This window comes from Gadus morhua, chromosome 17 (assembly GCF_902167405.1).
Source record: "Gadus morhua chromosome 17, gadMor3.0, whole genome shotgun sequence".
NCBI classification, from domain to species: domain Eukaryota; kingdom Metazoa; phylum Chordata; class Actinopteri; order Gadiformes; family Gadidae; genus Gadus; species Gadus morhua.
In genome coordinates, this window is record NC_044064.1 from 19633291 (window position 1) to 19657335 (window position 24045).

At 40.9% G+C, this 24045-nt stretch overlaps 37 non-coding genes across 37 annotated transcripts; all 37 read right to left on the bottom strand.

Annotated features, from left to right (window-relative positions):
• Window positions 1-149: 149 nt before the first annotated feature.
• On the bottom strand, window positions 150-223 carry trnan-guu (transfer RNA asparagine (anticodon GUU)). Its single transcript has one exon. It is a non-coding gene; the product is annotated as a tRNA-Asn (tRNA).
• A 418-nt stretch (window positions 224-641) lies between these two features.
• On the bottom strand, window positions 642-714 carry trnak-cuu (transfer RNA lysine (anticodon CUU)). The gene has a single exon. It is a non-coding gene; the product is annotated as a tRNA-Lys (tRNA).
• A 609-nt stretch (window positions 715-1323) lies between these two features.
• trnan-guu (transfer RNA asparagine (anticodon GUU)) lies at window positions 1324-1397 on the bottom strand. The gene has a single exon. It is a non-coding gene; the product is annotated as a tRNA-Asn (tRNA).
• A 418-nt stretch (window positions 1398-1815) lies between these two features.
• Window positions 1816-1888, bottom strand: trnak-cuu (transfer RNA lysine (anticodon CUU)). The gene has a single exon. It is a non-coding gene; the product is annotated as a tRNA-Lys (tRNA).
• Window positions 1889-2734: 846 nt separating this feature from the next.
• Window positions 2735-2807, bottom strand: trnak-cuu (transfer RNA lysine (anticodon CUU)). The gene has a single exon. It is a non-coding gene; the product is annotated as a tRNA-Lys (tRNA).
• A 608-nt stretch (window positions 2808-3415) lies between these two features.
• Window positions 3416-3489, bottom strand: trnan-guu (transfer RNA asparagine (anticodon GUU)). The gene has a single exon. It is a non-coding gene; the product is annotated as a tRNA-Asn (tRNA).
• A 418-nt stretch (window positions 3490-3907) lies between these two features.
• On the bottom strand, window positions 3908-3980 carry trnak-cuu (transfer RNA lysine (anticodon CUU)). Its single transcript has one exon. It is a non-coding gene; the product is annotated as a tRNA-Lys (tRNA).
• Window positions 3981-4588: 608 nt separating this feature from the next.
• trnan-guu (transfer RNA asparagine (anticodon GUU)) lies at window positions 4589-4662 on the bottom strand. The gene has a single exon. It is a non-coding gene; the product is annotated as a tRNA-Asn (tRNA).
• A 418-nt stretch (window positions 4663-5080) lies between these two features.
• Window positions 5081-5153, bottom strand: trnak-cuu (transfer RNA lysine (anticodon CUU)). Its single transcript has one exon. It is a non-coding gene; the product is annotated as a tRNA-Lys (tRNA).
• Window positions 5154-5999: 846 nt separating this feature from the next.
• On the bottom strand, window positions 6000-6072 carry trnak-cuu (transfer RNA lysine (anticodon CUU)). The gene has a single exon. It is a non-coding gene; the product is annotated as a tRNA-Lys (tRNA).
• Window positions 6073-6916: 844 nt separating this feature from the next.
• Window positions 6917-6989, bottom strand: trnak-cuu (transfer RNA lysine (anticodon CUU)). The gene has a single exon. It is a non-coding gene; the product is annotated as a tRNA-Lys (tRNA).
• A 608-nt stretch (window positions 6990-7597) lies between these two features.
• Window positions 7598-7671, bottom strand: trnan-guu (transfer RNA asparagine (anticodon GUU)). Its single transcript has one exon. It is a non-coding gene; the product is annotated as a tRNA-Asn (tRNA).
• A 418-nt stretch (window positions 7672-8089) lies between these two features.
• On the bottom strand, window positions 8090-8162 carry trnak-cuu (transfer RNA lysine (anticodon CUU)). The gene has a single exon. It is a non-coding gene; the product is annotated as a tRNA-Lys (tRNA).
• Window positions 8163-8997: 835 nt separating this feature from the next.
• trnak-cuu (transfer RNA lysine (anticodon CUU)) lies at window positions 8998-9070 on the bottom strand. The gene has a single exon. It is a non-coding gene; the product is annotated as a tRNA-Lys (tRNA).
• Window positions 9071-9678: 608 nt separating this feature from the next.
• Window positions 9679-9752, bottom strand: trnan-guu (transfer RNA asparagine (anticodon GUU)). The gene has a single exon. It is a non-coding gene; the product is annotated as a tRNA-Asn (tRNA).
• A 418-nt stretch (window positions 9753-10170) lies between these two features.
• On the bottom strand, window positions 10171-10243 carry trnak-cuu (transfer RNA lysine (anticodon CUU)). The gene has a single exon. It is a non-coding gene; the product is annotated as a tRNA-Lys (tRNA).
• Window positions 10244-11087: 844 nt separating this feature from the next.
• On the bottom strand, window positions 11088-11160 carry trnak-cuu (transfer RNA lysine (anticodon CUU)). The gene has a single exon. It is a non-coding gene; the product is annotated as a tRNA-Lys (tRNA).
• Window positions 11161-11768: 608 nt separating this feature from the next.
• trnan-guu (transfer RNA asparagine (anticodon GUU)) lies at window positions 11769-11842 on the bottom strand. Its single transcript has one exon. It is a non-coding gene; the product is annotated as a tRNA-Asn (tRNA).
• Window positions 11843-12260: 418 nt separating this feature from the next.
• On the bottom strand, window positions 12261-12333 carry trnak-cuu (transfer RNA lysine (anticodon CUU)). Its single transcript has one exon. It is a non-coding gene; the product is annotated as a tRNA-Lys (tRNA).
• A 609-nt stretch (window positions 12334-12942) lies between these two features.
• On the bottom strand, window positions 12943-13016 carry trnan-guu (transfer RNA asparagine (anticodon GUU)). Its single transcript has one exon. It is a non-coding gene; the product is annotated as a tRNA-Asn (tRNA).
• A 418-nt stretch (window positions 13017-13434) lies between these two features.
• trnak-cuu (transfer RNA lysine (anticodon CUU)) lies at window positions 13435-13507 on the bottom strand. Its single transcript has one exon. It is a non-coding gene; the product is annotated as a tRNA-Lys (tRNA).
• Window positions 13508-14115: 608 nt separating this feature from the next.
• Window positions 14116-14189, bottom strand: trnan-guu (transfer RNA asparagine (anticodon GUU)). Its single transcript has one exon. It is a non-coding gene; the product is annotated as a tRNA-Asn (tRNA).
• Window positions 14190-14606: 417 nt separating this feature from the next.
• trnak-cuu (transfer RNA lysine (anticodon CUU)) lies at window positions 14607-14679 on the bottom strand. Its single transcript has one exon. It is a non-coding gene; the product is annotated as a tRNA-Lys (tRNA).
• A 608-nt stretch (window positions 14680-15287) lies between these two features.
• Window positions 15288-15361, bottom strand: trnan-guu (transfer RNA asparagine (anticodon GUU)). Its single transcript has one exon. It is a non-coding gene; the product is annotated as a tRNA-Asn (tRNA).
• Window positions 15362-15779: 418 nt separating this feature from the next.
• On the bottom strand, window positions 15780-15852 carry trnak-cuu (transfer RNA lysine (anticodon CUU)). Its single transcript has one exon. It is a non-coding gene; the product is annotated as a tRNA-Lys (tRNA).
• Window positions 15853-16696: 844 nt separating this feature from the next.
• trnak-cuu (transfer RNA lysine (anticodon CUU)) lies at window positions 16697-16769 on the bottom strand. Its single transcript has one exon. It is a non-coding gene; the product is annotated as a tRNA-Lys (tRNA).
• Window positions 16770-17377: 608 nt separating this feature from the next.
• trnan-guu (transfer RNA asparagine (anticodon GUU)) lies at window positions 17378-17451 on the bottom strand. Its single transcript has one exon. It is a non-coding gene; the product is annotated as a tRNA-Asn (tRNA).
• A 418-nt stretch (window positions 17452-17869) lies between these two features.
• Window positions 17870-17942, bottom strand: trnak-cuu (transfer RNA lysine (anticodon CUU)). The gene has a single exon. It is a non-coding gene; the product is annotated as a tRNA-Lys (tRNA).
• Window positions 17943-18550: 608 nt separating this feature from the next.
• trnan-guu (transfer RNA asparagine (anticodon GUU)) lies at window positions 18551-18624 on the bottom strand. Its single transcript has one exon. It is a non-coding gene; the product is annotated as a tRNA-Asn (tRNA).
• Window positions 18625-19042: 418 nt separating this feature from the next.
• Window positions 19043-19115, bottom strand: trnak-cuu (transfer RNA lysine (anticodon CUU)). The gene has a single exon. It is a non-coding gene; the product is annotated as a tRNA-Lys (tRNA).
• Window positions 19116-19724: 609 nt separating this feature from the next.
• Window positions 19725-19798, bottom strand: trnan-guu (transfer RNA asparagine (anticodon GUU)). The gene has a single exon. It is a non-coding gene; the product is annotated as a tRNA-Asn (tRNA).
• A 418-nt stretch (window positions 19799-20216) lies between these two features.
• Window positions 20217-20289, bottom strand: trnak-cuu (transfer RNA lysine (anticodon CUU)). Its single transcript has one exon. It is a non-coding gene; the product is annotated as a tRNA-Lys (tRNA).
• A 610-nt stretch (window positions 20290-20899) lies between these two features.
• trnan-guu (transfer RNA asparagine (anticodon GUU)) lies at window positions 20900-20973 on the bottom strand. Its single transcript has one exon. It is a non-coding gene; the product is annotated as a tRNA-Asn (tRNA).
• Window positions 20974-21390: 417 nt separating this feature from the next.
• On the bottom strand, window positions 21391-21463 carry trnak-cuu (transfer RNA lysine (anticodon CUU)). The gene has a single exon. It is a non-coding gene; the product is annotated as a tRNA-Lys (tRNA).
• A 608-nt stretch (window positions 21464-22071) lies between these two features.
• On the bottom strand, window positions 22072-22145 carry trnan-guu (transfer RNA asparagine (anticodon GUU)). Its single transcript has one exon. It is a non-coding gene; the product is annotated as a tRNA-Asn (tRNA).
• A 418-nt stretch (window positions 22146-22563) lies between these two features.
• trnak-cuu (transfer RNA lysine (anticodon CUU)) lies at window positions 22564-22636 on the bottom strand. Its single transcript has one exon. It is a non-coding gene; the product is annotated as a tRNA-Lys (tRNA).
• Window positions 22637-23480: 844 nt separating this feature from the next.
• Window positions 23481-23553, bottom strand: trnak-cuu (transfer RNA lysine (anticodon CUU)). The gene has a single exon. It is a non-coding gene; the product is annotated as a tRNA-Lys (tRNA).
• Window positions 23554-24045: the final 492 nt, after the last annotated feature.

A 24045-nucleotide genomic window follows, 5' to 3' on the forward strand; every position in this document is an offset into this window, starting at 1 on the left:
CAGCAGGAGTACATGGTTAGAAGGGAAATTACAGAGTAGTTCTATCTTGATGAACTGCTTCTACTCTTGGAAACAAAGTCGATGTTTTCGCCTAACAAAGGTTACTGGTTTGGGCTAATGGTCATCCTGGTGGTCAGTTAAAATCAGCTCGTCCCTGGGTGGGCTTGAACCACCAACCTTTCGATCAACAGTCGAACGCGCTAACCAATTGCGCCACAGAGACCAATGAACATATTCACATGTGTTGTAAAAATGCGAACATGTCTGCATGTCAGCTATGGCAAAGTTCGCAACAAATGAATCTCACTCAACCATTGAAACAGTCAATGGCAATGAGATTGTATTATACCCTGGTATGCTAGAATACCATCTACGGAGAATAGCCATGCTTTCAAAGTCATGTTTTGTTGCTTATTGGCCCTTTGAAATTATCAAGACTTTTATGGTTTGCCGCCACAATCCTTAGTTGCAACTTATTTTCAAACTTTCTAGCTGACTCCATAGCAATGCAAAATGTTGTGGCTCAAACACGCAACCTGCTGACCGGCTGACATTTAGTGTGGCTCTATGATCGAACAGAACCAAGAACTACTCATTTTACTTTTTTGTTCCATCAGATGGGCTAGGTTAAAAGTATATAGCGCCCAACGTGGGGCTCGAACCCACGACCCTGAGATTAAGAGTCTCATGCTCTACCGACTGAGCTAGCCGGGCATATTAAAACAATACCAGACACCATTAAAAAAAAAAAAACACAGACAAAACACCCACTGCGATAAATCTCCTCTACAATGATGTCTTCACATTTTGATAGAAAGTAGCCGTATTTCATTCCCCAATGATAAATCACATATGATTTAAATTCTTGGGTCCCCTCCCTCTCAGTCCCCCCTGAATAATCTCCTTTCAACCCTTAAACTCATCTCTGAGTGTATGTAATCTCCTGGGTTCTGGAAAGGGGACATGGGGGGAGCTGTCCTCTCACTTTGGCCCCCTTAAATGTTGTGTTGGCAAAAAAAATATGGCAAAATATGGCTTTCAAGAAAAAAAACGATTTGGATGTTATGATCGTAAGACAAGGTGAAATGGATAATATCTAATCTCCTAAATACTTCCACTTTCTAGAAAGCACTTTAACCAGATAGCTCTTCTTTCAGACAGTCCGTACTCAAGTCAGCAGGAGTACATGGTTAGAAGGGAAATTACAGAGTAGTTCTATCTTGATGAACTGCTTCTACTCTTGGAAACAAAGTCGATGTTTTCGCCTAACAAAGGTTACTGGTTTGGGCTAATGGACATCCTGGTGGTCAGTTAAAATGAGCTCGTCCCTGGGTGGGCTTGAACCACCAACCTTTCGATTAACAGTCGAACGCGCTAACCAATTGCGCCACAGAGACCAATGAACATATTCACATGTGTTGTAAAAATGAGAACATGTCTGCATGTCAGCTATGGCAAAGTTCGCAACAAATGAATCTCACTCAACCATTGAAACAGTCAATGGCAATGAGATTGTATTATACCCTGGTATGCTAGAATACCATCTAAGGAGAATAGCCATGCTTTCAAAGTCATGTTATATTGCTTATTGGCCCTTTGAAATTATCAAGACTTTTATGGTTTGCCGCCACAATCCTTAGTTGCAACTTATTTTCAAACTTTCTAGCTGACTCCATAGCAATGCAAAATGTTGTGGCTCAAACACGCAACCTGCTGACCGGCTGACATTTAGTGTGGCTCTATGATCGAACAGAACCAAGAACTACTCATTTTACTTTTTTGTTCCATCAGATGGGCTAAGTTAAAAGTATATAGCGCCCAACGTGGGGCTCGAACCCACGACCCTGAGATTAAGAGTCTCATGCTCTACCGACTGAGCTAGCCGGGCATATAAATGACAATACCAGACAACATTTAAAAAAAAGAAAACACGGACAAAAATCCCTCTGCGTTAAATCTCCTCTACAATGATGTCTTCAAATTTTGATAGAAAGTAGCCGTATTTCATTCCCCAATGATAAATCACATATGATTTAAATTCTTGGGTCCCCTCCCTCTCAGTCCCCCCCGAATAATCTCCTTTCAACCCTTAAACTCATCTCTGAGTGTATGTAATCTCCTGGGTTCTGGAAAGGGGACATGGGGGGAGCTGTCCTCTCACTTTGGCCCCCTTAAATGTTGTGTTGGCAAAAAAAATATAGCAAAATATGGCTTTCAAGAAAAAAACGATTTGGATGTTATGATCGTAAGACAAGGTGAAATGGATAATATCTAATCTCCTAAATACTTCCACTTTCTAGAAAGCACTTTAACCAGATAGCTCTGTCCTCTCACTTTGGCCCCCTTAAATGTTGTGTTGGCAACAAATGAATCTCAAAGTTCGCAACAAATGAATCTCACTCAACCATTGAAACAGTCAATGGCAATGAGATTGTATTATACCCTGGTATGCTAGAATACCATCTAAGGAGAATAGCCATGCTTTCAAAGTCATGTTATATAGCTTATTGGCCCTTTGAAATTATCAAGACTTTTATGGTTTGCCGCAACAATCCTTAGTTGCAACTTATTTTCAAACTTTCTAGCTGACTCCATAGCAATGCAAAATGTTGTGGCTCAAACACGCAACCTGCTGACCGGCTGACATTTAGTGTGGCTCTATGATCGAACAGAACCAAGAACTACTCATTTTACTTTTTTGTTCCATCAGATGGGCTAGGTTAAAAGTATATAGCGCCCAACGTGGGGCTCGAACCCACGACCCTGAGGTTAAGAGTCTCATGCTCTACCGACTGAGCTAGCCGGGCATATTAAAACAATACCAGACACCATTAAAAAAAAAAAAACACAGACAAAACACCCACTGCGATAAATCTCCTCTACAATGATGTCTTCACATTTTGATAGAAAGTAGCCGTATTTCATTCCCCAATGATAAATCACATATGATTTAAATTCTTGGGTCCCCTCCCTCTCAGTCCCCCCTGAATAATCTCCTTTCAACCCTTGAACTCATCTCTGAGTGTATGTAATCTCCTGGGTTCTGGAAAGGGGACATGGGGGGAGCTGTCCTCTCACTTTGGCCCCCTTAAATGTTGTGTTGGCAAAAAAAATATGGCAAAATATGGCTTTCAAGAAAAAAACGATTTGGATGTTATGATCGTAAGACAAGGTGAAATGGATAATATCTAATCTCCTAAATACTTCCACTTTCTAGAAAGCACTTTAACCAGATAGCTCTTCTTTCAGACAGTCCGTACTCAAGTCAGCAGGAGTACATGGTTAGAAGGGAAATTACAGAGTAGTTCTATCTTGATGAACTGCTTCTACTCTTGGAAACAAAGTCGATGTTTTCGCCTAACAAAGGTTACTGGTTTGGGCTAATGGTCATCCTGGTGGTCAGTTAAAATCAGCTCGTCCCTGGGTGGGCTTGAACCACCAACCTTTCGATTAACAGTCGAACGCGCTAACCAATTGCGCCACAGAGACCAATGAACATATTCACATGTGTTGTAAAAATGCGAACATGTCTGCATGTCAGCTATGGCAAAGTTCGCAACAAATGAATCTCACTCAACCATTGAAACAGTCAATGGCAATGAGATTGTATTATACCCTGGTATGCTAGAATACCATCTACGAAGAATAGCCATGCTTTCAAAGTCATGTTTTGTTGCTTATTGGCCCTTTGAAATTATCAAGACTTTTATGGTTTGCCGCCACAATCCTTAGTTGCAACTTATTTTCAAACTTTCTAGCTGACTCCATAGCAATGCAAAATGTTGTGGCTCAAACACGCAACCTGCTGACCGGCTGACATTTAGTGTGGCTCTATGATCGAACAGAACCAAGAACTACTCATTTTACTTTTTTGTTCCATCAGATGGGCTAGGTTAAAAGTATATAGTGCCCAACGTGGGGCTCGAACCCACGACCCTGAGATTAAGAGTCTCATGCTCTACCGACTGAGCTAGCCGGGCATATTAAAACAATACCAGACACCATTAAAAAAAAAAAAACACAGACAAAACACCCACTGCGATAAATCTCCTCTACAATGATGTCTTCACATTTTGATAGAAAGTAGCCGTATTTCATTCCCCAATGATAAATCACATATGATTTAAATTCTTGGGTCCCCTCCCTCTCAGTCCCCCCCGAATAATCTCCTTTCAACCCTTAAACTCATCTCTGAGTGTATGTAATCTCCTGGGTTCTGGAAAGGGGACATGGGGGGAGCTGTCCTCTCACTTTGGCCCCCTTAAATGTTGTGTTGGCAAAAAAAATATAGCAAAATATGGCTTTCAAGAAAAAAACGATTTGGATGTTATGATCGTAAGACAAGGTGAAATGGATAATATCTAATCTCCTAAATACTTCCACTTTCTAGAAAGCACTTTAACCAGATAGCTCTTCTTTCAGACAGTCCGTACTCAAGTCAGCAGGAGTACATGGTTAGAAGGGAAATTACAGAGTAGTTCTATCTTGATGAACTGCTTCTACTCTTGGAAACAAAGTCGATGTTTTCGCCTAACAAAGGTTACTGGTTTGGGCTAATGGACATCCTGGTGGTCAGTTAAAATCAGCGCGTCCCTGGGTGGGCTTGAACCACCAACCTTTCGATTAACAGTCGAACGCGCTAACCAATTGCGCCACAGAGACCAATGAACATATTCACATGTGTTGTAAAAATGCGAACATGTCTGCATGTCAGCTATGGCAAAGTTCGCAACAAATGAATCTCACTCAACCATTGAAACAGTCAATGGCAATGAGATTGTATTATACCCTGGTATGCTAGAATACCATCTAAGGAGAATAGCCATGCTTTCAAAGTCATGTTATATTGCTTATTGGCCCTTTGAAATTATCAAGACTTTTATGGTTTGCCGCCACAATCCTTAGTTGCAACTTATTTTCAAACTTTCTAGCTGACTCCATAGCAATGCAAAATGTTGTGGCTCAAACACGCAACCTGCTGACCGGCTGACATTTAGTGTGGCTCTATGATCGAACAGAACCAAGAACTACTCATTTTACTTTTTTGTTCCATCAGATGGGCTAAGTTAAAAGTATATAGCGCCCAACGTGGGGCTCGAACCCACGACCCTGAGATTAAGAGTCTCATGCTCTACCGACTGAGCTAGCCGGGCATAAAATTGACAATACCAGACAACATTTAAAAAAAAGAAAACACGGACAAAAATCCCTCTGCGTTAAATCTCCTCTACAATGATGTCTTCACATTTTGATAGAAAGTAGCCGTATTTCATTCCCCAATGATAAATCACATATGATTTAAATTCTTGGGTCCCCTCCCTCTCAGTCCCCCCTGAATAATCTCCTTTCAACCCTTAAACTCATCTCTGAGTGTATGTAATCTCCTGGGTTCTGGAAAGGGGACATGGGGGGAGCTGTCCTCTCACTTTGGCCCCCTTAAATGTTGTGTTGGCAAAAAAAATATAGCAAAATATGGCTTTCAAGAAAAAAACGATTTGGATGTTATGATCGTAAGACAAGGTGAAATGGATAATATCTAATCTCCTAAATACTTCCACTTTCTAGAAAGCACTTTAACCAGATAGCTCTGTCCTCTCACTTTGGCCCCCTTAAATGTTGTGTTGGCAACAAATGAATCTCAAAGTTCGCAACAAATGAATCTCACTCAACCATTGAAACAGTCAATGGCAATGAGATTGTATTATACCCTGGTATGCTAGAATACCATCTAAGGAGAATAGCCATGCTTTCAAAGTCATGTTATATAGCTTATTGGCCCTTTGAAATTATCAAGACTTTTATGGTTTGCCGCAACAATCCTTAGTTGCAACTTATTTTCAAACTTTCTAGCTGACTCCATAGCAATGCAAAATGTTGTGGCTCAAACACGCAACCTGCTGACCGGCTGACATTTAGTGTGGCTCTATGATCGAACAGAACCAAGAACTACTCATTTTACTTTTTTGTTCCATCAGATGGGCTAGGTTAAAAGTATATAGCGCCCAACGTGGGGCTCGAACCCACGACCCTGAGATTAAGAGTCTCATGCTCTACCGACTGAGCTAGCCGGGCATATTAAAACAATACCAGACACCATTAAAAAAAAAAAAACACAGACAAAACACCCACTGCGATAAATCTCCTCTACAATGATGTCTTCACATTTTGATAGAAAGTAGCCGTATTTCATTCCCCAATGATAAATCACATATGATTTAAATTCTTGGGTCCCCTCCCTCTCAGTCCCCCCTGAATAATCTCCTTTCAACCCTTGAACTCATCTCTGAGTGTATGTAATCTCCTGGGTTCTGGAAAGGGGACATGGGGGGAGCTGTCCTCTCACTTTGGCCCCCTTAAATGTTGTGTGGGCAAAAAAAATATAGCAAAATATGGCTTTCAAGAAAAAAACGATTTGGATGTTATGATCGTAAGACAAGGTGAAATGGATAATATCTAATCTCCTAAATACTTCCAGTTTCTAGAAAGCACTTTAACCAGATAGCTCTGTCCTCTCTCTTTGGCCCCCTTAAATGTTGTGTTGGCAACAAATGAATCTCAAAGTTCGCAACAAATGAATCTCACTCAACCATTGAAACAGTCAATGGCAATGAGATTGTATTATACCCTGGTATGCTAGAATACCATCTACGGAGAATAGCCATGCTTTCAAAGTCATGTTTTGTTGCTTATTGGCCCTTTGAAATTATCAAGACTTTTATGGTTTGCCGCAACAATCCTTAGTTGCAACTTATTTTCAAACTTTCTAGCTGACTCCATAGCAATGCAAAATGTTGTGGCTCAAACACGCAACCTGCTGACCGGCTGACATTTAGTGTGGCTCTATGATCGAACAGAACCAAGAACTACTCATTTTACTTTTTTGTTCCATCAGATGGGCTAGGTTAAAAGTATATAGCGCCCAACGTGGGGCTCGAACCCACGACCCTGAGATTAAGAGTCTCATGCTCTACCGACTGAGCTAGCCGGGCATATTAAAACAATACCAGACACCATTAAAAAAAAAAAAACACAGACAAAACACCCACTGCGATAAATCTCCTCTACAATGATGTCTTCACATTTTGATAGAAAGTAGCCGTATTTCATTCCCCAATGATAAATCACATATGATTTAAATTCTTGGGTCCCCTCCCTCTCAGTCCCCCCTGAATAATCTCCTTTCAACCCTTAAACTCATCTCTGAGTGTATGTAATCTCCTGGGTTCTGGAAAGGGGACATGGGGGGAGCTGTCCTCTCACTTTGGCCCCCTTAAATGTTGTGTTGGCAAAAAAAATATGGCAAAATATGGCTTTCAAGAAAAAAACGATTTGGATGTTATGATCGTAAGACAAGGTGAAATGGATAATATCTAATCTCCTAAATACTTCCACTTTCTAGAAAGCACTTTAACCAGATAGCTCTTCTTTCAGACAGTCCGTACTCAAGTCAGCAGGAGTACATGGTTAGAAGGGAAATTACAGAGTAGTTCTATCTTGATGAACTGCTTCTACTCTTGGAAACAAAGTCGATGTTTTCGCCTAACAAAGGTTACTGGTTTGGGCTAATGGACATCCTGGTGGTCAGTTAAAATGAGCTCGTCCCTGGGTGGGCTTGAACCACCAACCTTTCGATTAACAGTCGAACGCGCTAACCAATTGCGCCACAGAGACCAATGAACATATTCACATGTGTTGTAAAAATGAGAACATGTCTGCATGTCAGCTATGGCAAAGTTCGCAACAAATGAATCTCACTCAACCATTGAAACAGTCAATGGCAATGAGATTGTATTATACCCTGGTATGCTAGAATACCATCTAAGGAGAATAGCCATGCTTTCAAAGTCATGTTATATTGCTTATTGGCCCTTTGAAATTATCAAGACTTTTATGGTTTGCCGCCACAATCCTTAGTTGCAACTTATTTTCAAACTTTCTAGCTGACTCCATAGCAATGCAAAATGTTGTGGCTCAAACACGCAACCTGCTGACCGGCTGACATTTAGTGTGGCTCTATGATCGAACAGAACCAAGAACTACTCATTTTACTTTTTTGTTCCATCAGATGGGCTAAGTTAAAAGTATATAGCGCCCAACGTGGGGCTCGAACCCACGACCCTGAGATTAAGAGTCTCATGCTCTACCGACTGAGCTAGCCGGGCATATAAATGACAATACCAGACAACATTTAAAAAAAAGAAAACACGGACAAAAATCCCTCTGCGTTAAATCTCCTCTACAATGATGTCTTCAAATTTTGATAGAAAGTAGCCGTATTTCATTCCCCAATGATAAATCACATATGATTTAAATTCTTGGGTCCCCTCCCTCTCAGTCCCCCCCGAATAATCTCCTTTCAACCCTTAAACTCATCTCTGAGTGTATGTAATCTCCTGGGTTCTGGAAAGGGGACATGGGGGGAGCTGTCCTCTCACTTTGGCCCCCTTAAATGTTGTGTTGGCAAAAAAAATATAGCAAAATATGGCTTTCAAGAAAAAAACGATTTGGATGTTATGATCGTAAGACAAGGTGAAATGGATAATATCTAACCACCACTTTCTAGAAAGCACTTTAACCAGATAGCTCTGTCCTCTCACTTTGGCCCCCTTAAATGTTGTGTTGGCAACAAATGAATCTCAAAGTTCGCAACAAATGAATCTCACTCAACCATTGAAACAGTCAATGGCAATGAGATTGTATTATACCCTGGTATGCTAGAATACCATCTAAGGAGAATAGCCATGCTTTCAAAGTCATGTTATATAGCTTATTGGCCCTTTGAAATTATCAAGACTTTTATGGTTTGCCGCAACAATCCTTAGTTGCAACTTATTTTCAAACTTTCTAGCTGACTCCATAGCAATGCAAAATGTTGTGGCTCAAACACGCAACCTGCTGACCGGCTGACATTTAGTGTGGCTCTATGATCGAACAGAACCAAGAACTACTCATTTTACTTTTTTGTTCCATCAGATGGGCTAGGTTAAAAGTATATAGCGCCCAACGTGGGGCTCGAACCCACGACCCTGAGATTAAGAGTCTCATGCTCTACCGACTGAGCTAGCCGGGCATATTAAAACAATACCAGACACCATTAAAAAAAAAAAAACACAGACAAAACACCCACTGCGATAAATCTCCTCTACAATGATGTCTTCACATTTTGATAGAAAGTAGCCGTATTTCATTCCCCAATGATAAATCACATATGATTTAAATTCTTGGGTCCCCTCCCTCTCAGTCCCCCCTGAATAATCTCCTTTCAACCCTTGAACTCATCTCTGAGTGTATGTAATCTCCTGGGTTCTGGAAAGGGGACATGGGGGGAGCTGTCCTCTCACTTTGGCCCCCTTAAATGTTGTGTTGGCAAAAAAAATATGGCAAAATATGGCTTTCAAGAAAAAAACGATTTGGATGTTATGATCGTAAGACAAGGTGAAATGGATAATATCTAATCTCCTAAATACTTCCACTTTCTAGAAAGCACTTTAACCAGATAGCTCTTCTTTCAGACAGTCCGTACTCAAGTCAGCAGGAGTACATGGTTAGAAGGGAAATTACAGAGTAGTTCTATCTTGATGAACTGCTTCTACTCTTGGAAACAAAGTCGATGTTTTCGCCTAACAAAGGTTACTGGTTTGGGCTAATGGTCATCCTGGTGGTCAGTTAAAATCAGCTCGTCCCTGGGTGGGCTTGAACCACCAACCTTTCGATTAACAGTCGAATGCGCTAACCAATTGCGCCACAGAGACCAATGAACATATTCACATGTGTTGTAAAAATGCGAACATGTCTGCATGTCAGCTATGGCAAAGTTCGCAACAAATGAATCTCACTCAACCATTGAAACAGTCAATGGCAATGAGATTGTATTATACCCTGGTATGCTAGAATACCATCTACGAAGAATAGCCATGCTTTCAAAGTCATGTTTTGTTGCTTATTGGCCCTTTGAAATTATCAAGACTTTTATGGTTTGCCGCCACAATCCTTAGTTGCAACTTATTTTCAAACTTTCTAGCTGACTCCATAGCAATGCAAAATGTTGTGGCTCAAACACGCAACCTGCTGACCGGCTGACATTTAGTGTGGCTCTATGATCGAACAGAACCAAGAACTACTCATTTTACTTTTTTGTTCCATCAGATGGGCTAGGTTAAAAGTATATAGTGCCCAACGTGGGGCTCGAACCCACGACCCTGAGATTAAGAGTCTCATGCTCTACCGACTGAGCTAGCCGGGCATATTAAAACAATACCAGACACCATTAAAAAAAAAAAAACACAGACAAAACACCCACTGCGATAAATCTCCTCTACAATGATGTCTTCACATTTTGATAGAAAGTAGCCGTATTTCATTCCCCAATGATAAATCACATATGATTTAAATTCTTGGGTCCCCTCCCTCTCAGTCCCCCCCGAATAATCTCCTTTCAACCCTTAAACTCATCTCTGAGTGTATGTAATCTCCTGGGTTCTGGAAAGGGGACATGGGGGGAGCTGTCCTCTCACTTTGGCCCCCTTAAATGTTGTGTTGGCAAAAAAAATATAGCAAAATATGGCTTTCAAGAAAAAAACGATTTGGATGTTATGATCGTAAGACAAGGTGAAATGGATAATATCTAATCTCCTAAATACTTCCACTTTCTAGAAAGCACTTTAACCAGATAGCTCTGTCCTCTCACTTTGGCCCCCTTAAATGTTGTGTTGGCAACAAATGAATCTCAAAGTTCGCAACAAATGAATCTCACTCAACCATTGAAACAGTCAATGGCAATGAGATTGTATTATACCCTGGTATGCTAGAATACCATCTAAGGAGAATAGCCATGCTTTCAAAGTCATGTTATATAGCTTATTGGCCCTTTGAAATTATCAAGACTTTTATGGTTTGCCGCAACAATCCTTAGTTGCAACTTATTTTCAAACTTTCTAGCTGACTCCATAGCAATGCAAAATGTTGTGGCTCAAACACGCAACCTGCTGACCGGCTGACATTTAGTGTGGCTCTATGATCGAACAGAACCAAGAACTACTCATTTTACTTTTTTGTTCCATCAGATGGGCTAGGTTAAAAGTATATAGCGCCCAACGTGGGGCTCGAACCCACGACCCTGAGATTAAGAGTCTCATGCTCTACCGACTGAGCTAGCCGGGCATATTAAAACAATACCAGACACCATTAAAAAAAAAAAAACACAGACAAAACACCCACTGCGATAAATCTCCTCTACAATGATGTCTTCACATTTTGATAGAAAGTAGCCGTATTTCATTCCCCAATGATAAATCACATATGATTTAAATTCTTGGGTCCCCTCCCTCTCAGTCCCCCCTGAATAATCTCCTTTCAACCCTTGAACTCATCTCTGAGTGTATGTAATCTCCTGGGTTCTGGAAAGGGGACATGGGGGGAGCTGTCCTCTCACTTTGGCCCCCTTAAATGTTGTGTTGGCAAAAAAAATATGGCAAAATATGGCTTTCAAGAAAAAAACGATTTGGATGTTATGATCGTAAGACAAGGTGAAATGGATAATATCTAATCTCCTAAATACTTCCACTTTCTAGAAAGCACTTTAACCAGATAGCTCTTCTTTCAGACAGTCCGTACTCAAGTCAGCAGGAGTACATGGTTAGAAGGGAAATTACAGAGTAGTTCTATCTTGATGAACTGCTTCTACTCTTGGAAACAAAGTCGATGTTTTCGCCTAACAAAGGTTACTGGTTTGGGTTAATGGACATCCTGGTGGTCAGTTAAAATCAGCTCGTCCCTGGGTGGGCTTGAACCACCAACCTTTCGATTAACAGTCGAACGCGCTAACCAATTGCGCCACAGAGACCAATGAACATATTCACATGTGTTGTAAAAATGCGAACATGTCTGCATGTCAGCTATGGCAAAGTTCGCAACAAATGAATCTCACTCAACCATTGAAACAGTCAATGGCAATGAGATTGTATTATACCCTGGTATGCTAGAATACCATCTAAGGAGAATAGCCATGCTTTCAAAGTCATGTTATATTGCTTATTGGCCCTTTGAAATTATCAAGACTTTTATGGTTTGCCGCCACAATCCTTAGTTGCAACTTATTTTCAAACTTTCTAGCTGACTCCATAGCAATGCAAAATGTTGTGGCTCAAACACGCAACCTGCTGACCGGCTGACATTTAGTGTGGCTCTATGATCGAACAGAACCAAGAACTACTCATTTTACTTTTTTGTTCCATCAGATGGGCTAAGTTAAAAGTATATAGCGCCCAACGTGGGGCTCGAACCCACGACCCTGAGATTAAGAGTCTCATGCTCTACCGACTGAGCTAGCCGGGCATATTAAAACAATACCAGACACCATTAAAAAAAAAAAAACACAGACAAAACACCCACTGCGATAAATCTCCTCTACAATGATGTCTTCACATTTTGATAGAAAGTAGCCGTATTTCATTCCCCAATGATAAATCACATATGATTTAAATTCTTGGGTCCCCTCCCTCTCAGTCCCCCCCGAATAATCTCCTTTCAACCCTTAAACTCATCTCTGAGTGTATGTAATCTCCTGGGTTCTGGAAAGGGGACATGGGGGGAGCTGTCCTCTCACTTTGGCCCCCTTAAATGTTGTGTTGGCAAAAAAAAATATAGCAAAATATGGCTTTCAAGAAAAAAACGATTTGGATGTTATGATCGTAAGACAAGGTGAAATGGATAATATCTAATCTCCTAAATACTTCCACTTTCTAGAAAGCACTTTAACCAGATAGCTCTTCTTTCAGACAGTCCGTACTCAAGTCAGCAGGAGTACATGGTTAGAAGGGAAATGACAGAGTAGTTCTATCTTGATGAACTGCTTCTACTCTTGGAAACAAAGTCGATGTTTTCGCCTAACACAGGTTACTGGTTTGGGCTAATGGACATCCTGGTGGTCAGTTAAAATCAGCTCGTCGCTGGGTGGGCTTGAACCACCAACCTTTCGATTAACAGTCGAACGCGCTAACCAATTGCGCCACAGAGACCAATGAACATATTCACATGTGTTGTAAAAATGCGAACATGTCTGCATGTCAGCTATGGCAAAGTTCGCAACAAATGAATCTCACTCAACCATTGAAACAGTCAATGGCAATGAGATTGTATTATACCCTGGTATGCTAGAATACCATCTAAGGAGAATAGCCATGCTTTCAAAGTCATGTTATATTGCTTATTGGTCCTTTGAAATTATCAAGACTTTTATGGTTTGCCGCCACAATCCTTAGTTGCAACTTATTTTCAAACTTTCTAGCTGACTCCATAGCAATGCAAAATGTTGTGGCTCAAACACGCAACCTGCTCACCGGCTGACATTTAGTGTGGCTCTATGATCGAACAGAACCAAGAACTACTCATTTTACTTTTTTGTTCCATCAGATGGGCTAAGTTAAAAGTATATAGCGCCCAACGTGGGGCTCGAACCCACGACCCTGAGATTAAGAGTCTCATGCTCTACCGACTGAGCTAGCCGGGCATACAAATGACAATACCAGACAACATTTAAAAAAAAGAAAACACGGACAAAAATCCCTCTGCGTTAAATCTCCTCTACAATGATGTCTTCACATTTTGATAGAAAGTAGCCGTATTTCATTCCCCAATGATAAATCACATGATTTAAATTCTTGGGTCCCCTCCCTCTCAGTCCCCCCTGAATAATCTCCTTTCAACCCTTAAACTCATCTCTGAGTGTATGTAATCTCCTGGGTTCTGGAAAGGGGACATGGGGGGAGCTGTCCTCTCACTTTGGCCCCCTTAAATGTCGTGTTGGCAAAAAAAATATGGCAAAATATGGCTTTCAAGAAAAAAACGATTTGGATGTTATGATCGTAAGACAAGGTGAAATGGATAATATCTAATCTCCTAAATACTTCCACTTTCTAGAAAGCACTTTAACCAGATAGCTCTTCTTTCAGACAGTCCGTACTCAATCCAGCAGGAGTACATGGTTAGAAGGGAAATTACAGAGTAGTTCTATCTTGATGAACTGCTTCTACTCTTGGAAACAAAGTCGATGTTTTCGCCTAACACAGGTTACTGGTTTGGGCTAATGGACATCCTGGTGGTCAGTTAAAATTAGCTCGTCCCTGGGTGGGCTTGAACCACCAACCTTTCGATTAACAGTCGAACGCGCTAACCAATTGCGCCACAGAGACCAATGAACATATTCACATGTGTTGTAAAAATGCGAACATGTCTGCATGTCAGCTATGGCAAAGTTCGCAACAAATGAATCTCACTCAACCATTGAAACAGTCAATGGCAATTAGATGTATTATACCCTGGTATGCTAGAATACCATCTAAGGAGAATAGCCATGCTTTCAAAGTCATGTTATATTGCTTATTGGCCCTTTGAAATTATCAAGACTTTTATGGTTTGCCGCCACAATCCTTAGTTGCAACTTATTTTCAAACTTTCTAGCTGACTCCATAGCAATGCAAAATGTTGTGGCTCAAACACGCAACCTGCTGACCGGCTGACATTTAGTGTGGCTCTATGATCGAACAGAACCAAGAACTACTCATTTTACTTTTTTGTTCCATCAGATGGGCTAGGTTAAAAGTATATAGCGCCCAACGTGGGGCTCGAACCCACGACCCTGAGATTAAGAGTCTCATGCTCTACCGACTGAGCTAGCCGGGCATATTAAAACAATACCAGACACCATTAAAAAAAAAAAAACACAGACAAAACACCCACTGCGATAAATCTCCTCTACAATGATGTCTTCACATTTTGATAGAAAGTAGCCGTATTTCATTCCCCAATGATAAATCACATATGATTTAAATTCTTGGGTCCCCTCCCTCTCAGTCCCCCCTGAATAATCTCCTTTCAACCCTTGAACTCATCTCTGAGTGTATGTAATCTCCTGGGTTCTGGAAAGGGGACATGGGGGGAGCTGTCCTCTCACTTTGGCCCCCTTAAATGTTGTGTTGGCAAAAAAAATATGGCAAAATATGGCTTTCAAGAAAAAAACCATTTGGATGTTATGATCGTAAGACAAGGTGAAATGGATAATATCTAATCTCCTAAATACTTCCACTTTCTAGAAAGCACTTTAACCAGATAGCTCTTCTTTCAGACAGTCCGTACTCAAGTCAGCAGGAGTACATGGTTAGAAGGGAAATTACAGAGTAGTTCTATCTTGATGAACTGCTTCTACTCTTGGAAACAAAGTCGATGTTTTCGCCTAACAAAGGTTACTGGTTTGGGCTAATGGTCATCCTGGTGGTCAGTTAAAATCAGCTCGTCCCTGGGTGGGCTTGAACCACCAACCTTTCGATTAACAGTCGAACGCGCTAACCAATTGCGCCACAGAGACCAATGAACATATTCACATGTGTTGTAAAAATGCGAACATGTCTGCATGTCAGCTATGGCAAAGTTCGCAACAAATGAATCTCACTCAACCATTGAAACAGTCAATGGCAATGAGATTGTATTATACCCTGGTATGCTAGAATACCATCTACGAAGAATAGCCATGCTTTCAAAGTCATGTTTTGTTGCTTATTGGCCCTTTGAAATTATCAAGACTTTTATGGTTTGCCGCCACAATCCTTAGTTGCAACTTATTTTCAAACTTTCTAGCTGACTCCATAGCAATGCAAAATGTTGTGGCTCAAACACGCAACCTGCTGACCGGCTGACATTTAGTGTGGCTCTATGATCGAACAGAACCAAGAACTACTCATTTTACTTTTTTGTTCCATCAGATGGGCTAGGTTAAAAGTATATAGTGCCCAACGTGGGGCTCGAACCCACGACCCTGAGATTAAGAGTCTCATGCTCTACCGACTGAGCTAGCCGGGCATATTAAAACAATACCAGACACCATTAAAAAAAAAAAAACACAGACAAAACACCCACTGCGATAAATCTCCTCTACAATGATGTCTTCACATTTTGATAGAAAGTAGCCGTATTTCATTCCCCAATGATAAATCACATATGATTTAAATTCTTGGGTCCCCTCCCTCTCAGTCCCCCCCGAATAATCTCCTTTCAACCCTTAAACTCATCTCTGAGTGTATGTAATCTCCTGGGTTCTGGAAAGGGGACATGGGGGGAGCTGTCCTCTCACTTTGGCCCCCTTAAATGTTGTGTTGGCAAAAAAAATATAGCAAAATATGGCTTTCAAGAAAAAAACGATTTGGATGTTATGATCGTAAGACAAGGTGAAATGGATAATATCTAATCTCCTAAATACTTCCACTTTCTAGAAAGCACTTTAACCAGATAGCTCTGTCCTCTCACTTTGGCCCCCTTAAATGTTGTGTTGGCAACAAATGAATCTCAAAGTTCGCAACAAATGAATCTCACTCAACCATTGAAACAGTCAATGGCAATGAGATTGTATTATACCCTGGTATGCTAGAATACCATCTAAGGAGAATAGCCATGCTTTCAAAGTCATGTTATATAGCTTATTGGCCCTTTGAAATTATCAAGACTTTTATGGTTTGCCGCAACAATCCTTAGTTGCAACTTATTTTCAAACTTTCTAGCTGACTCCATAGCAATGCAAAATGTTGTGGCTCAAACACGCAACCTGCTGACCGGCTGACATTTAGTGTGGCTCTATGATCGAACAGAACCAAGAACTACTCATTTTACTTTTTTGTTCCATCAGATGGGCTAGGTTAAAAGTATATAGCGCCCAACGTGGGGCTCGAACCCACGACCCTGAGATTAAGAGTCTCATGCTCTACCGACTGAGCTAGCCGGGCATATTAAAACAATACCAGACACCATTAAAAAAAAAAAAACACAGACAAAACACCCACTGCGATAAATCTCCTCTACAATGATGTCTTCACATTTTGATAGAAAGTAGCCGTATTTCATTCCCCAATGATAAATCACATATGATTTAAATTCTTGGGTCCCCTCCCTCTCAGTCCCCCCTGAATAATCTCCTTTCAACCCTTGAACTCATCTCTGAGTGTATGTAATCTCCTGGGTTCTGGAAAGGGGACATGGGGGGAGCTGTCCTCTCACTTTGGCCCCCTTAAATGTTGTGTTGGCAAAAAAAATATGGCAAAATATGGCTTTCAAGAAAAAAACGATTTGGATGTTATGATCGTAAGACAAGGTGAAATGGATAATATCTAATCTCCTAAATACTTCCACTTTCTAGAAAGCACTTTAACCAGATAGCTCTTCTTTCAGACAGTCCGTACTCAAGTCAGCAGGAGTACATGGTTAGAAGGGAAATTACAGAGTAGTTCTATCTTGATGAACTGCTTCTACTCTTGGAAACAAAGTCGATGTTTTCGCCTAACAAAGGTTACTGGTTTGGGCTAATGGTCATCCTGGTGGTCAGTTAAAATCAGCTCGTCCCTGGGTGGGCTTGAACCACCAACCTTTCGATTAACAGTCGAACGCGCTAACCAATTGCGCCACAGAGACCAATGAACATATTCACATGTGTTGTAAAAATGCGAACATGTCTGCATGTCAGCTATGGCAAAGTTCGCAACAAATGAATCTCACTCAACCATTGAAACAGTCAATGGCAATGAGATTGTATTATACCCTGGTATGCTAGAATACCATCTACGGAGAATAGCCATGCTTTCAAAGTCATGTTTTGTTGCTTATTGGCCCTTTGAAATTATCAAGACTTTTATGGTTTGCCGCCACAATCCTTAGTTGCAACTTATTTTCAAACTTTCTAGCTGACTCCATAGCAATGCAAAATGTTGTGGCTCAAACACGCAACCTGCTGACCGGCTGACATTTAGTGTGGCTCTATGATCGAACAGAACCAAGAACTACTCATTTTACTTTTTTGTTCCATCAGATGGGCTAGGTTAAAAGTATATAGCGCCCAACGTGGGGCTCGAACCCACGACCCTGAGATTAAGAGTCTCATGCTCTACCGACTGAGCTAGCCGGGCATATTAAAACAATACCAGACACCATTAAAAAAAAAAAAACACAGACAAAACACCCACTGCGATAAATCTCCTCTACAATGATGTCTTCACATTTTGATAGAAAGTAGCCGTATTTCATTCCCCAATGATAAATCACATATGATTTAAATTCTTGGGTCCCCTTCCTCTCAGTCCCCCCTGAATAATCTCCTTTCAACCCTTAAACTCATCTCTGAGTGTATGTAATCTCCTGGGTTCTGGAAAGGGGACATGGGGGGAGCTGTCCTCTCACTTTGGCCCCCTTAAATGTTGTGTTGGCAAAAAAAATATAGCAAAATATGGCTTTCAAGAAAAAAACGATTTGGATGTTATGATCGTAAGACAAGGTGAAATGGATAATATCTAATCTCCTAAATACTTCCACTTTCTAGAAAGCACTTTAACCAGATAGCTCTTCTTTCAGACAGTCCGTACTCAAGTCAGCAGGAGTACATGGTTAGAAGGGAAATTACAGAGTAGTTCTATCTTGATGAACTGCTTCTACTCTTGGAAACAAAGTCGATGTTTTCGCCTAACAAAGGTTACTGGTTTGGGTTAATGGACATCCTGGTGGTCAGTTAAAATCAGCTCGTCCCTGGGTGGGCTTGAACCACCAACCTTTCGATTAACAGTCGAACGCGCTAACCAATTGCGCCACAGAGACCAATGAACATATTCACATGTGTTGTAAAAATGCGAACATGTCTGCATGTCAGCTATGGCAAAGTTCGCAACAAATGAATCTCACTCAACCATTGAAACAGTCAATGGCAATGAGATTGTATTATACCCTGGTATGCTAGAATACCATCTAAGGAGAATAGCCATGCTTTCAAAGTCATGTTATATTGCTTATTGGCCCTTTGAAATTATCAAGACTTTTATGGTTTGCCGCCACAATCCTTAGTTGCAACTTATTTTCAAACTTTCTAGCTGACTCCATAGCAATGCAAAATGTTGTGGCTCAAACACGCAACCTGCTGACCGGCTGACATTTAGTGTGGCTCTATGATCGAACAGAACCAAGAACTACTCATTTTACTTTTTTGTTCCATCAGATGGGCTAAGTTAAAAGTATATAGCGCCCAACGTGGGGCTCGAACCCACGACCCTGAGATTAAGAGTCTCATGCTCTACCGACTGAGCTAGCCGGGCATATTAAAACAATACCAGACACCATTAAAAAAAAAAAAACACAGACAAAACACCCACTGCGATAAATCTCCTCTACAATGATGTCTTCACATTTTGATAGAAAGTAGCCGTATTTCATTCCCCAATGATAAATCACATATGATTTAAATTCTTGGGTCCCCTCCCTCTCAGTCCCCCCCGAATAATCTCCTTTCAACCCTTAAACTCATCTCTGAGTGTATGTAATCTCCTGGGTTCTGGAAAGGGGACATGGGGGGAGCTGTCCTCTCACTTTGGCCCCCTTAAATGTTGTGTTGGCAAAAAAAAATATAGCAAAATATGGCTTTCAAGAAAAAAACGATTTGGATGTTATGATCGTAAGACAAGGTGAAATGGATAATATCTAATCTCCTAAATACTTCCACTTTCTAGAAAGCACTTTAACCAGATAGCTCTTCTTTCAGACAGTCCGTACTCAAGTCAGCAGGAGTACATGGTTAGAAGGGAAATGACAGAGTAGTTCTATCTTGATGAACTGCTTCTACTCTTGGAAACAAAGTCGATGTTTTCGCCTAACACAGGTTACTGGTTTGGGCTAATGGACATCCTGGTGGTCAGTTAAAATCAGCTCGTCCCTGGGTGGGCTTGAACCACCAACCTTTCGATTAACAGTCGAACGCGCTAACCAATTGCGCCACAGAGACCAATGAACATATTCACATGTGTTGTAAAAATGCGAACATGTCTGCATGTCAGCTATGGCAAAGTTCGCAACAAATGAATCTCACTCAACCATTGAAACAGTCAATGGCAATGAGATTGTATTATACCCTGGTATGCTAGAATACCATCTAAGGAGAATAGCCATGCTTTCAAAGTCATGTTATATTGCTTATTGGTCCTTTGAAATTATCAAGACTTTTATGGTTTGCCGCCACAATCCTTAGTTGCAACTTATTTTCAAACTTTCTAGCTGACTCCATAGCAATGCAAAATGTTGTGGCTCAAACACGCAACCTGCTCACCGGCTGACATTTAGTGTGGCTCTATGATCGAACAGAACCAAGAACTACTCATTTTACTTTTTTGTTCCATCAGATGGGCTAAGTTAAAAGTATATAGCGCCCAACGTGGGGCTCGAACCCACGACCCTGAGATTAAGAGTCTCATGCTCTACCGACTGAGCTAGCCGGGCATACAAATGACAATACCAGACAACATTTAAAAAAAAGAAAACACGGACAAAAATCCCTCTGCGTTAAATCTCCTCTACAATGATGTCTTCACATTTTGATAGAAAGTAGCCGTATTTCATTCCCCAATGATAAATCACATATGATTTAAATTCTTGGGTCCCCTCCCTCTCAGTCCCCCCTGAATAATCTCCTTTCAACCCTTAAACTCATCTCTGAGTGTATGTAATCTCCTGGGTTCTGGAAAGGGGACATGGGGGGAGCTGTCCTCTCACTTTGGCCCCCTTAAATGTCGTGTTGGCAAAAAAAATATGGCAAAATATGGCTTTCAAGAAAAAAACGATTTGGATGTTATGATCGTAAGACAAGGTGAAATGGATAATATCTAATCTCCTAAATACTTCCACTTTCTAGAAAGCACTTTAACCAGATAGCTCTTCTTTCAGACAGTCCGTACTCAATCCAGCAGGAGTACATGGTTAGAAGGGAAATTACAGAGTAGTTCTATCTTGATGAACTGCTTCTACTCTTGGAAACAAAGTCGATGTTTTCGCCTAACACAGGTTACTGGTTTGGGCTAATGGACATCCTGGTGGTCAGTTAAAATTAGCTCGTCCCTGGGTGGGCTTGAACCACCAACCTTTCGATTAACAGTCGAACGCGCTAACCAATTGCGCCACAGAGACCAATGAACATATTCACATGTGTTGTAAAAATGCGAACATGTCTGCATGTCAGCTATGGCAAAGTTCGCAACAAATGAATCTCACTCAACCATTGAAACAGTCAATGGCAATTAGATGTATTATACCCTGGTATGCTAGAATACCATCTAAGGAGAATAGCCATGCTTTCAAAGTCATGTTATATTGCTTATTGGCCCTTTGAAATTATCAAGACTTTTATGGTTTGCCGCCACAATCCTTAGTTGCAACTTATTTTCAAACTTTCTAGCTGACTCCATAGCAATGCAAAATGTTGTGGCTCAAACACGCAACCTGCTGACCGGCTGACATTTAGTGTGGCTCTATGATCGAACAGAACCAAGAACTACTCATTTTACTTTTTTGTTCCATCAGATGGGCTAGGTTAAAAGTATATAGCGCCCAACGTGGGGCTCGAACCCACGACCCTGAGATTAAGAGTCTCATGCTCTACCGACTGAGCTAGCCGGGCATATTAAAACAATACCAGACACCATTAAAAAAAAAAAAACACAGACAAAACACCCACTGCGATAAATCTCCTCTACAATGATGTCTTCACATTTTGATAGAAAGTAGCCGTATTTCATTCCCCAATGATAAATCACATATGATTTAAATTCTTGGGTCCCCTCCCTCTCAGTCCCCCCTGAATAATCTCCTTTCAACCCTTGAACTCATCTCTGAGTGTATGTAATCTCCTGGGTTCTGGAAAGGGGACATGGGGGGAGCTGTCCTCTCACTTTGGCCCCCTTAAATGTTGTGTTGGCAAAAAAAATATGGCAAAATATGGCTTTCAAGAAAAAAACCATTTGGATGTTATGATCGTAAGACAAGGTGAAATGGATAATATCTAATCTCCTAAATACTTCCACTTTCTAGAAAGCACTTTAACCAGATAGCTCTTCTTTCAGACAGTCCGTACTCAAGTCAGCAGGAGTACATGGTTAGAAGGGAAATTACGGAGTAGTTCTATCTTGATGAACTGCTTCTACTCTTGGAAACAAAGTCGATGTTTTCGCCTAACAAAGGTTACTGGTTTGGGCTAATGGTCATCCTGGTGGTCAGTTAAAATCAGCTCGTCCCTGGGTGGGCTTGAACCACCAACCTTTCGATTAACAGTCGAACGCGCTAACCAATTGCGCCACAGAGACCAATGAACATATTCACATGTGTTGTAAAAATGCGAACATGTCTGCATGTCAGCTATGGCAAAGTTCGCAACAAATGAATCTCACTCAACCATTGAAACAGTCAATGGCAATGAGATTGTATTATACCCTGGTATGCTAGAATACCATCTACGAAGAATAGCCATGCTTTCAAAGTCATGTTTTGTTGCTTATTGGCCCTTTGAAATTATCAAGACTTTTATGGTTTGCCGCCACAATCCTTAGTTGCAACTTATTTTCAAACTTTCTAGCTGACTCCATAGCAATGCAAAATGTTGTGGCTCAAACACGCAACCTGCTGACCGGCTGACATTTAGTGTGGCTCTATGATCGAACAGAACCAAGAACTACTCATTTTACTTTTTTGTTCCATCAGATGGGCTAGGTTAAAAGTATATAGTGCCCAACGTGGGGCTCGAACCCACGACCCTGAGATTAAGAGTCTCATGCTCTACCGACTGAGCTAGCCGGGCATATTAAAACAATACCAGACACCATTAAAAAAAAAAAAACACAGACAAAACACCCACTGCGATAAATCTCCTCTACAATGATGTCTTCACATTTTGATAGAAAGTAGCCGTATTTCATTCCCCAATGATAAATCACATATGATTTAAATTCTTGGGTCCCCTCCCTCTCAGTCCCCCCCGAATAATCTCCTTTCAACCCTTAAACTCATCTCTGAGTGTATGTAATCTCCTGGGTTCTGGAAAGGGGACATGGGGGGAGCTGTCCTCTCACTTTGGCCCCCTTAAATGTTGTGTTGGCAAAAAAAATATAGCAAAATATGGCTTTCAAGAAAAAAACGATTTGGATGTTATGATCGTAAGACAAGGTGAAATGGATAATATCTAATCTCCTAAATACTTCCACTTTCTAGAAAGCACTTTAACCAGATAGCTCTGTCCTCTCACTTTGGCCCCCTTAAATGTTGTGTTGGCAACAAATGAATCTCAAAGTTCGCAACAAATGAATCTCACTCAACCATTGAAACAGTCAATGGCAATGAGATTGTATTATACCCTGGTATGCTAGAATACCATCTAAGGAGAATAGCCATGCTTTCAAAGTCATGTTATATAGCTTATTGGCCCTTTGAAATTATCAAGACTTTTATGGTTTGCCGCAACAATCCTTAGTTGCAACTTATTTTCAAACTTTCTAGCTGACTCCATAGCAATGCAAAATGTTGTGGCTCAAACACGCAACCTGCTGACCGGCTGACATTTAGTGTGGCTCTATGATCGAACAGAACCAAGAACTACTCATTTTACTTTTTTGTTCCATCAGATGGGCTAGGTTAAAAGTATATAGCGCCCAACGTGGGGCTCGAACCCACGACCCTGAGATTAAGAGTCTCATGCTCTACCGACTGAGCTAGCCGGGCATATTAAAACAATACCAGACACCATTAAAAAAAAAAAAAACACAGACAAAACACCCACTGCGATAAATCTCCTCTACAATGATGTCTTCACATTTTGATAGAAAGTAGCCGTATTTCATTCCCCAATGATAAATCACATATGATTTAAATTCTTGGGTCCCCTCCCTCTCAGTCCCCCCTGAATAATCTCCTTTCAACCCTTGAACTCATCTCTGAGTGTATGTAATCTCCTGGGTTCTGGAAAGGGGACATGGGGGGAGCTGTCCTCTCACTTTGGCCCCCTTAAATGTTGTGTTGGCAAAAAAAATATGGCAAAATATGGCTTTCAAGAAAAAAACGATTTGGATGTTATGATCGTAAGACAAGGTGAAATGGATAATATCTAATCTCCTAAATACTTCCACTTTCTAGAAAGCACTTTAACCAGATAGCTCTTCTTTCAGACAGTCCGTACTCAAGTCAGCAGGAGTACATGGTTAGAAGGGAAATTAC